A 10,082-nucleotide genomic window follows, 5' to 3' on the forward strand; every position below is an offset into this window, starting at 1 on the left:
TATTATAGGCATGTATGGTAATCTAGAAAGCCATATAGGATGGAAGGCGGAATTCATTCAAATGGCTCCAGTCGAAGGAAACGACTGAACGCCTTGGTGGGGGCACCATGGGAGTGCCCTCCTGCTCTACAGGAACCAAAGAAGGACTCTCTAGATTAGCTAGGATAGAGGGTCATTCTCGGAATCAAGAGAATCTGACGAGACGAGAAGAACATGAACAATATAATCGTGATGTTCTTCAGGAACAGAGTGGAACACTGGTGGTGAATCTAAGTTGACACTCTTTCCGACCAATGGTTGGTCAGGAACAGGCTGAGGACAGCCAGGTTCAGGAAGAGAAGGATGGACAAGAGAAGAATCTAAGTTAACCTCTTTGTCAACCGGGAGAGGGTCTGAAGAGAGCCTCTGATAACCAATGGGAAGTGGAGGCAAAGAAGTTCTAATACTTTCCAAAACAACGGAAGCTTTATCCATGAGCAGACAAAGGTGAAGGGGATGGTTGCCTTCACATAGCCTACAGGGGAATCAAATCTTCCCTTTCTTCTTACCATTGCGAATTGAGGATTGAACATCGACATGAGCTTCAGAAGATGATAGGCATGAGCTAGATCGTGAGACCATACTTCTAAGATCCTAGGAATGCCAGGACAATCACGAAGAAGACGATCACCCTTGCATAATTTACAAGGAAACTTAACCTTCCGCGGAGGATCAGAAGGTGTTCCGACCTGAGATGTAATTAGAGCAATAGTTGCACGGGTGGCCTCGCGCTTATCAAACTTCTTCTTCTTCTTCTTAGTCTTCTGGTTACTAGATGTGGAACTTCCACCAGGTGAAGTAGGAGATTAAGATGAAGAAACAGGGGAAGAAGGCACAGGCTCAACTTTGGAAACAGGAGTCATGACGCTCGGGACCATCGAGGTTGAAAACAACCAAACGAGCAAACTGATGGTTAACCCAAGCAAGGATAATGTTGCCATATACAAAACACTGGAATTTCCAAAAGGAGGAAATGGACCAAGATTCCCATCTGGGGGAAGACTTTAGCTGGTAGACTTAGGGAATGTTTCCGTCTAAAAAAAAATTGAAATGTACTTGTAGTAGAACCAAGAACTCTAACTGTTACCAAGAATATTTCGTGGGTAGTAAATTTTATGACACAGGAACAAAACTAGACCTTTTCATGTTTCAAGAGTCGAGAAAAGGATGAAAAGGTGACTCTATCGCTTTCGAGGTTTAATAAGCCTAAAAGGACAAGTGCTCAAAAGATCCTTTTCTTTTAAGGAGTCGAAAAGGAATGAAAGTGACTACTCTGGAGTACTAGACAAGAGGTTTACTAGACGAACCATAAAACTGCATATACACCTTGGTGATCAAATGAAAGAGAAATGACCAAGGACTTTTCATACGGTAGTCAATCTTCCTAAATTTTGTGTCCAGTGCATTACGATTTGTAAGGCAGTAGACTCGTCTTCCTATGGATGTAGGATGATAACCTAGTGGGGTCTCCCGATATATACTCGACGGTACGGGGAGCACAAGTCCGTACTAGCAGCTATTGAATCACAGAAGGAGGAATCACCCAACCTTAAGCGAAAACAATAGTGACTAGGTTTAACGACGCCGGAGCACGTCTCTAGCCTAGACCTCTAGATAATGTGCATTAAGTTCCAATGCATTGTTAGGTTCATTCAATTGATTTTAAGAGTTAATCTTGAATTAAGTTTCAGTTTTCAAGCCCTACCAAATGTATGGCAACAATCCCTAGGATGCAGCTATAATGAGTAAAAAATCATTTGTTTCGATGAACAACTACCTAAAGGAGGGTAAAGAGTTCAATTCCAAGCGAACGCAAACCAAGACAAGCAAATGCAAGAACTAAGAAACACAATGCATCAATACACTTATCTCGCAATGCATCAATACTACTAATGAAAGATTTAAAGTTCGCTTTCCAATTCTTCAATCATGAAAATTCAGTAATGCAAATGCACTTTCACTTTCGTATGCTATATGAATGCAATATTTTTTTTTTTTGGAAATATAATGACAAACAAGCAAGTGTAAAACTGACTGATCCAAACAAATGTGATCTATGTTTGAATAGTGTGGAAATCAAATCAATATGAAGAACTGGTTCGATAACCAAGCACTAAAAACCAATCAGCAAGAAAACAAGCAGTAAAACGGCCTCAAGCAAATCAATCAGATGGTTGTGGACGAATCTTGGACAGATGGGTAACTCAACAAATGACTTCTTGATGAAACCTTTAATAGAGATAGATCATGTTAGAGCTCGAATCTGCCTCAGGCTGAAAAAGGCAAAAACTCGAGGCAACATCAAACCAAGCTCAGCCTCGTAGCTAGCCCTACGAGGACAGGAGAGGGCTCTCTCCAGTCAATCTCGATAAAATGAGAAATCGGGGGCGAGATGATTAAAAATGGGAACTTATTTTAGGCTAGTAAATGGATAGGAAAAGAGGGAATTTGATAAATGTCTGGGTTTTCTGGGTAGCATGGGATCAAGAATAACATAAGCAGGGAAATTAAATTCGAGACATAGATTATCTCAGGAGGCAAGACAGGCAATAAATTTAGCATTCAATTTTGACATTATATGGAATGAAAAGAACGTTGAGAGGTTGACAAGGGCAATAGATGAATCCTTATCAAACAGAAGAAAACACAAAACATGAATACCTTCCCAAGGCAGAGCAGCAAACTAGATTCTGCCTTTCTCACTTAAAAGTATTCATTTAGAAATGATTATAAAATGAAATGGAAACATAACAAGCTACATATGAAACAAAGGAAAAAACAAATGCTGAATTCACACCACAAGAATCTCAGGGGTCAGAGCTATATCTTTTCATTAAATCCCTATCAAAAAAATGTATAGTGAAGTTTTCCTTCACAGCTCTCCCACTGTTTTCCAGAACTCAGAACCGTTTACAAATGATTTTTTATGCCATAAATAAGCTCCACTATGGGAAAACAAATCGATCCAAATGGGGAGCTGTTACAACTAAAATCCTTCGATATGAAATGAACCGTCCATCTGTTCTATAGACAGAAAAGCGTTTCATTATTTCACTTGAAACTTTTTTGAAGATCAATAAAAATATGACAACTGTAGCTGCAGATCATAACTAAAGTGAAAAACGGGAAATCAAACCTTGTTTCTCTGCCCTGGTAGATGTCTCTGATTTAAATTTTGGCTTTTTGGTTTCCGACTTTTTGCCTTCCCTGTGCCCTTTTCACCGCTTGGTTTTCGACTTTTTCACCTTTTGTGTCATTCAAGGCCTTCTTCTTTATGCACTGCTTACAACAATACTGATGTGTTTCAACGCTTTCTATGCAAAAACAAGTGCTTCAAGTAATGAGTTGCTTGCAATCCTATTGGCACCATGAAGTCCTGTACACGCAACTCCACCAGCTACATATATACCCATTATAGGTGTCTCTCCATGAAGTTTAGCATGAACCCCACCACACATATAATGTGCAGCTGACACTACAGGTGTAGGACTTTCTGTAATGTCAAGGCCATACTTCAAACACTCAGTAGCAATATTTGGGGAAATGATACAATGTTTCCTCCTTGGCTCTGTGACTTATATCCAATAGAACATATCTCTCATTCAGTTTCTCTAATTGATCATCAATACTGTGTGCCACCACATCTCTAGGTGCAAGTTCTCCTCTGGAATCATACTGTGGCATGAACCTTTCCATAGCTTGATTGTAAAGAATACCACCAGCCCCACAAACAGCTTCACTTATTAAAAATGCATTTTCTCATGTATGAGGTTTAATTGGTAGACCTTCATCAGCTAATGCAGTTGGATGAAATTGTACAAACTCCATATTTGAAATAACTGCAGATGCTCTATGTGCCATCGCAATACCATCACCAGTTGCAACACGAGGATTTGTGGTAGTAGGATAAATATGTCCAGCCCCACCAGATGCAAGTAAAGTTACCCTTGAAATGAAGCGGACCACCTCATTAGTGTCGGTGTTCAATGTGTCCACACCGTGATAGTAAATATTTGATCCATCTTCAAACGTAAGCAAGTTTATGGAAAAGTGATGCTCGAACATGGTGATGTTGGGGTTATTAACAACAGCCTTCAACAGAGCTCGCTCAATCTCTCTTCCTATCATATCTGCTACATGAACAGTACGGTGATGAGAATGCCCCCCTCTCTAGCAAGATGTAAGCTACCATCTTCACCATGATCAAAGGATGTACCCATGGTGATCAACTCTTTAACTCTATCTGGGCCTTCTGTGCATACCACCTTTACAGTCTCTTTATCACATAAGTATGCACCAACAACAATAGTATCCTGAATGTGATTCTCAACAGAATCTGAAGGAGCAAAAAACTGCACTAACACCACCTTGTGCATAATTTGTATCACTCTCATGTGGTTCAACTTTTGTGATGACTGCCACAGACCCATGTTTTGCAACTTCAAGGGCATATCTAAGACCAGCCACTCCACTACCAATGATAGAAAAATCAAAATATTTAATTGAATTGGCACTTGATTTGGATACATGAACTGCCTTTGGAGATTTTCTCTCTTCATTGTCTATGGAGGCCATGCAAAGCTGAGGGCTCTGAAATCGCATATTTTCAAATATCCCCAATGTATATCTTTCAATCCTTTTCTTATAGGTGAAGTTCTTCAGCGATGTTTGGGACAGTAGTGAAAGTTGTTTTTGCATTTTATTCCTCCCTGAGTGCATTGCAATGGATAACTGGCCATTGTTTTCCAGTACATGCTTTGCATTCATCATAGATAATCTTGTGGAAGGGTTCCTTGTATTGAAGGCTTGTGTCATTCAAGGCCGCCTCCTCTGTTTGACCAAAATCTATAGTGTGCTGCACCTCATCAAGATCTGGAATTTGGTAGTTTACTTCTTCCATGCCACCTTTTTCTACCAAAAAATTTGCTCATCAGAGGTGATTGCACAGGTGCATCCTTGAGTTCTCTGGTTATTTTATCCAATACCACTGATTCTTGATTGCCTTCCCTTGCATGCTACAAGAATTGATTTTTTAGAATCTATCCATTAGGTGCCAACCTTAAACCCCTTGATAGAGCCCTGGAACTTGCTTCAAACATTTCATTTAATGAAGGTTCCACTTTGGTAGCACTTGCAGAGGATATAAAGACTTGACGAGTAGATGAAAGAAGGTTCTTTACATCATTTCCTGCTGAAACAATGGTGCCTGGTCATGAAACATATGCAACAGGAGCAGGTTCACTAGCTAATAGCATTTACCGCCAATTGTAAATTTTTCGATATATAGGAACCCATTTTGGAATAATAAGACTTCTAGAACCAATGCATTCATAAGAAGTGTTGTTCTGTACCATTAAATCAACCTCCATCAACATCATCAAATCACCTTTTCTTGCCAAGCTTATCTCAGTCAAATATTGACATAAGGATTTCTCAAGATATGTTTTCTGTTTCTTGGACGTCATCCAATGCATTGATTTGAGGATGTAAATTCAATGATGAATATTCATGCAATTTGACCCCACAAGAAACAGGGCCCCGGTTTAATGATGGAAAGTAGGAAAGATTGCACACTCTGAGTGCATGAACAATTGAATCAATGTTAGAAACCACGTTCCATCCAGACCTGGGCAAATATGAGTTTAGAAATCCACCTTCCACAATATCATCAAACACATTAATTTTAGGTGGCGGCCAACCAGGAACGCTGTTCTGAGCTGCGGAAAAACATCACTTTCAGTTCTTTCCAATGCCTGATTGAAAACAGTAATGCAATCCCTCGGTGTCACCTCTGTTTGGTGTGGAGCTTGATTATCTTCTATATTCAAAGGTATCGCCACATTGGACCCCAGCTCGAAATGGGGGCGGCAACGCCGCCCGTAAAATATTCGCTGCAGGGGGGGTCCAGGGGGGGTCTGATGGTAGAACTTATGTTTAGTTTAGGGTTTTTTTCCCTAGAATGAAACCCCTCTCTTTGTATGAGGGCATTGTATTTGAGGCTGTGTGATAGATGTGTATTTTGTGAGCAGGAAATAGAGAGGTGAGACTGTGAGAGAAAACAGAGGATATTACAGCAGATCTGTTGTAGGTTGTGTCTCTTCATTTTGCTGGATAATAGAAAGGAAGGACTAGCTGTTCGGGGTAGACGTAGCCCAAACTGGGTGAACCACGTATATCTGTGTCTCTCTTGTTTTATGTATTTTCTGTGTTTATATTTCTGCAATATTTTATGTGTTCCATTGCTCCATAATATATAATTTCTAACAACTGGTATCAATGCCGAAGGTCTATTTGGCTGATAAACTCGTAGGAAAGAAGGGTTCCTGGTTCGAGTGGGAGCAATGGCAGATGATGGTAAGTTTAGGGTCGAGAAATTTAACGGCCAAAACTTCTCACTGTGGAAGATGCAGATGGAAGATTATCTGTATCAGAAAGATCTATACCTACCATTGGGCGGAAAATCAAAGATGCCGACGGGTATGACAGATGAAGAATGGAACCTTCTTGATAGAAAGGTACTCGGAACAATACGATTGTGCCTTGCTGCATCAGTTGCCTTCAACATTTCGAAGGAAACCACAACAGAGGGTTTGATTTATGCGTTGTCGAAACTATATGAAAAACCCTCGGCCTCAAACAAGGTATTTCTCATGAAACGGTTATTTAATATGAAGATGTCGAAAGTTGGATTTGTTGCAGACCATTTAAATGATTTTAATACAGTTACAAGTCAGTTAAGTTTTGTAGGGGTAAACTTTGATGATGAAGTTAGAGCTCTATTATTCTTGTGCTCATTACCAGAAAGTTGGAATGGTTTGGTAATGGCCATTAGTAACTCTGTTTCTGGATCTAGTACTTTAAAGTTTGATGATGTTGTCGGTGCTATCCTTAGTGAGGAAATGCGACGGAAAAGCTCCGGTGAGACATCAGGAAATTCTTTGAGTGCAGAGTCTAGAGGAAGAAAAATGGAAAGAGGAAAGAGCTCAGGATATCGTAGTAAATCAAGGAAAGGCAGATTCAAGTCTAGATCGGGGATAGTGTGCTGGAAATGTGGTAAGAAAGGACACCTAAAGAAAGACTGTAGATCTCGGAAGGGAAAAGAAGGATATGCACAGCAAGAAAAAAATCATGAAGCAAATGTGACAGGTGAGGTGTTACAAGATGCTTTGGTTCTTTCTTTCGAAAATATTACTGATTCCTGGGTGGTAGATTCAAGGGCTTCATTCCATGCCACACCTGATAAGAAATACTTTCATGACTATGTTCAAGGAGATTTTAGACAAGTTTGTCTGAGTGATGATAAACCCTGTAAAATCGTTGGAATGGGTAAGGTTCTTGTAAAACAGCAGAATGAAAACCAATGGCTATTAAAGGAGGTAAGGCATGTTCCAGATCTAAAGAAAAATCTGATTTCAACAAGGCAGTTAGGCGGTGAAGGTTGTGTGACAACTTTCACAGATAAATCTTGGAAGGTCACCAAAGCAGCCCTGGTAATAGCAAAAGGCGAAAAGGTTGGTACATTGTATTTATGCAATGGTATTTCTAACTCTGTCAATGCTTTAACTTCCAAAGGAACAGATGCAGCATTATGGCATCATAGGCTCGGACACATGAGTGAAAAGGGGATGAAGATTCTTCACTCAAGGAATTTGTTGTCGGGTTTGAAGAATGTTGATTTGGACTTCTATGAGAATTGCATTTATGGAAAACAGAAGAGAGTCAGATTTCTCAGAGTTGGGAAAGAAAAGAAGAATGAAAAATTAGAGCTTGTGCATACAGATGTATGGGGACCTGCTCAGGTATCATCTCTTGGTGGCTCTCATTATTATGTTACTTTTATTGATGATGCAACTAGAAAAACTTGGATTTATTGTATTAAGAATAAATCTGATGTATTTGATACTTTCAAGAAATGGAAAGCTTTGGTTGAGATTGAGACAGGAAAGAAATTGAAGTGTCTTAGATCAGACAATGGAGGTGAATATTGCAGCAAAGAGTTTGATAGGTACTATTCAGAGCATGGAATTCACAGAGAGAAGACAGTTCCAAGAACACCACAAGAAAATGGTGTGCCAGAAAGGCTGAACAGAACAATCATGGAGCATGCAAGGTGCATGAGATTGCATGCAGGATAGCATTTACAGTTTTGGGCAGATGCTGTAGATACTGTTGTTTACCTAATAAATAGAGGGCCTTCAAGTTCCTTGGATGGTGGTGTTCCAGAGGAAGCATGGATAGGTAAAAAGGTAAACTACTCTATTTTAAAGCCTTTTGGTTGTGAGGCCTTTGTCCATATTGATAAAGAAAATATAACAAAGCTTGAGGCAAAATCAAAGAAATGTACCTTTATTGGATATGGTGTTAATGATTTTGGTTATCGCTTATATGATTACGAAAATCACAAAATCATTAGGAGCAGAGATGTAATATTCAATGAAAAGGTCTTGTATAAGAATCAGTTGCAGGAAAAGAAACAGGAAAAGGAAAACAAGGAATACGCAGTTCTTGATGAAATCACTGAAAAAGTAAAGGTGCCTGAAAATAATAATAATCAACAACCACAACAACAGCAACCACCACAACAACAACAGGCACCCCAAACACCTGAAAGTGGTGTTAGAAGATCTACGAGGATAAGTCGACCCCCTGAACGATACTCTCCTTCATTATATTATTTATTGTTGACTGATTCTAGTGAACCCGAATGTTATGAAGAAGCAATGCAGGTTGAAAGCAGGAAGAAGTGGGAGGTAGCCATGGAAGAAGAGATGGGCTCCTTAATGCATAACCAGACTTGGGATTTAGTCAGGTTGCCTGTAGGAAAAACTACATTGAAGAATAAATGGGTTTACAGGCTGAAGGAAGAAGATGGAGGAAAGCAGAGGTATAAATCTAGACTTGTGGTGAAGGGGTTTGCACAGAAGAAAGGTATTGATTTTGATGAAATATTTTCTCCTGTTGTTAAAATGACTTCAATCAGAACTATTTTAAGTCTTGTAGCAGCTGAAGATTTGCATCTTGAGTAGTTAGATGTAAATACAGCCTTTCTCCATGGGGATTTGGAGGAAGAGATATATATGCAGCAGCCACAAGGATATGAGGTGAAAGGGAAGGAGAAACTAGTGTGCAGGTTGAAGAAGAGCTTGTATGGCTTAAAACAGGCTCCAAGGCAGTTGTATCTAAAATTTGACAAGTTTATATCTGAACAAGGTTATACTAGATGTCACTCTGATCATTGTGTTTATTTTAAAAAGCAAAATGATGGCAACTATATTATATTGTTATTGTATGTAGATGACATGCTTGTTGCAGGATCTAACATGCAGGAAATAAATGTGCTCAAAAAAAAATTGGCAAATTCATTTGCAATGAAGTATTTGGGAGCTGCAAAACAAATCCTTGGTATGAGAATAACTAGAGATAGAAAAAAACGTAAATTAACATTGTCTCAAAATGAGTACATACAAAATGTGTTGAAAAGATTTAACATGCACAATGCAAAACCAGTTAGTACACCTTTTGCTAGCCATTTCAAACTTAGCAAGGAAATGTGCCCAAAGACCCAAGAAGACATGGATTATATGTCTAAAGTTCCATATGCATCAGCAGTTGGAAGCTTAATGTATGCAATGGTCTGCACAAGGCCTGATATTTCACATGCAGTGGGAGTTGTAAGCAGGTACATGAACAATCCAGGAAAGGAACATTAGATGGCAGTGAAATGGATTCTCAGATATTTGAAAGGTACCACAAATCAAGCATTATGCTTTGGTGGTTCAAACATCTCCCTACAAGGATATGTTGATGCAGATATGGCAGGTGACAGAGATAACAGGAGGAGCACTATAGGATATGTATTTACTGTTGGAGGAATAGCTGTCAGTTGGGTTTCAAAAATCCAAAGTGTTGTTTCACTTTCAACAACAAAAGCGGAGTATGTTGCTGCTACAGAGGCTAGTAAAGAAATGATTTGGTTACAAAGGTTTATGGGTGAATTGGGTAAGGAGCATGATATGGGCACATTATACAGTGATAGCCAAAGT

The 10,082-nt window shown here is 39.4% G+C and overlaps 1 pseudogene; it reads right to left on the reverse strand.

Moving 5' to 3' along the window:
* LOC149163193 (L-aspartate oxidase 2-a, chloroplastic pseudogene) overlaps positions 1-4,820 on the reverse strand; it is a 41,781-nt pseudogene extending 36,961 nt beyond the window's left edge.
* Positions 4,821-10,082: the final 5,262 nt, after the last annotated feature.

Source organism: Pinus tabuliformis, chromosome 5_2, assembly GCF_031772625.1.
Source record: "Pinus tabuliformis cultivar Carrire ecotype Pingquan chromosome 5_2, CPIR1, whole genome shotgun sequence".
In the NCBI taxonomy this organism is placed as follows: domain Eukaryota; kingdom Viridiplantae; phylum Streptophyta; class Pinopsida; order Pinales; family Pinaceae; genus Pinus; species Pinus tabuliformis.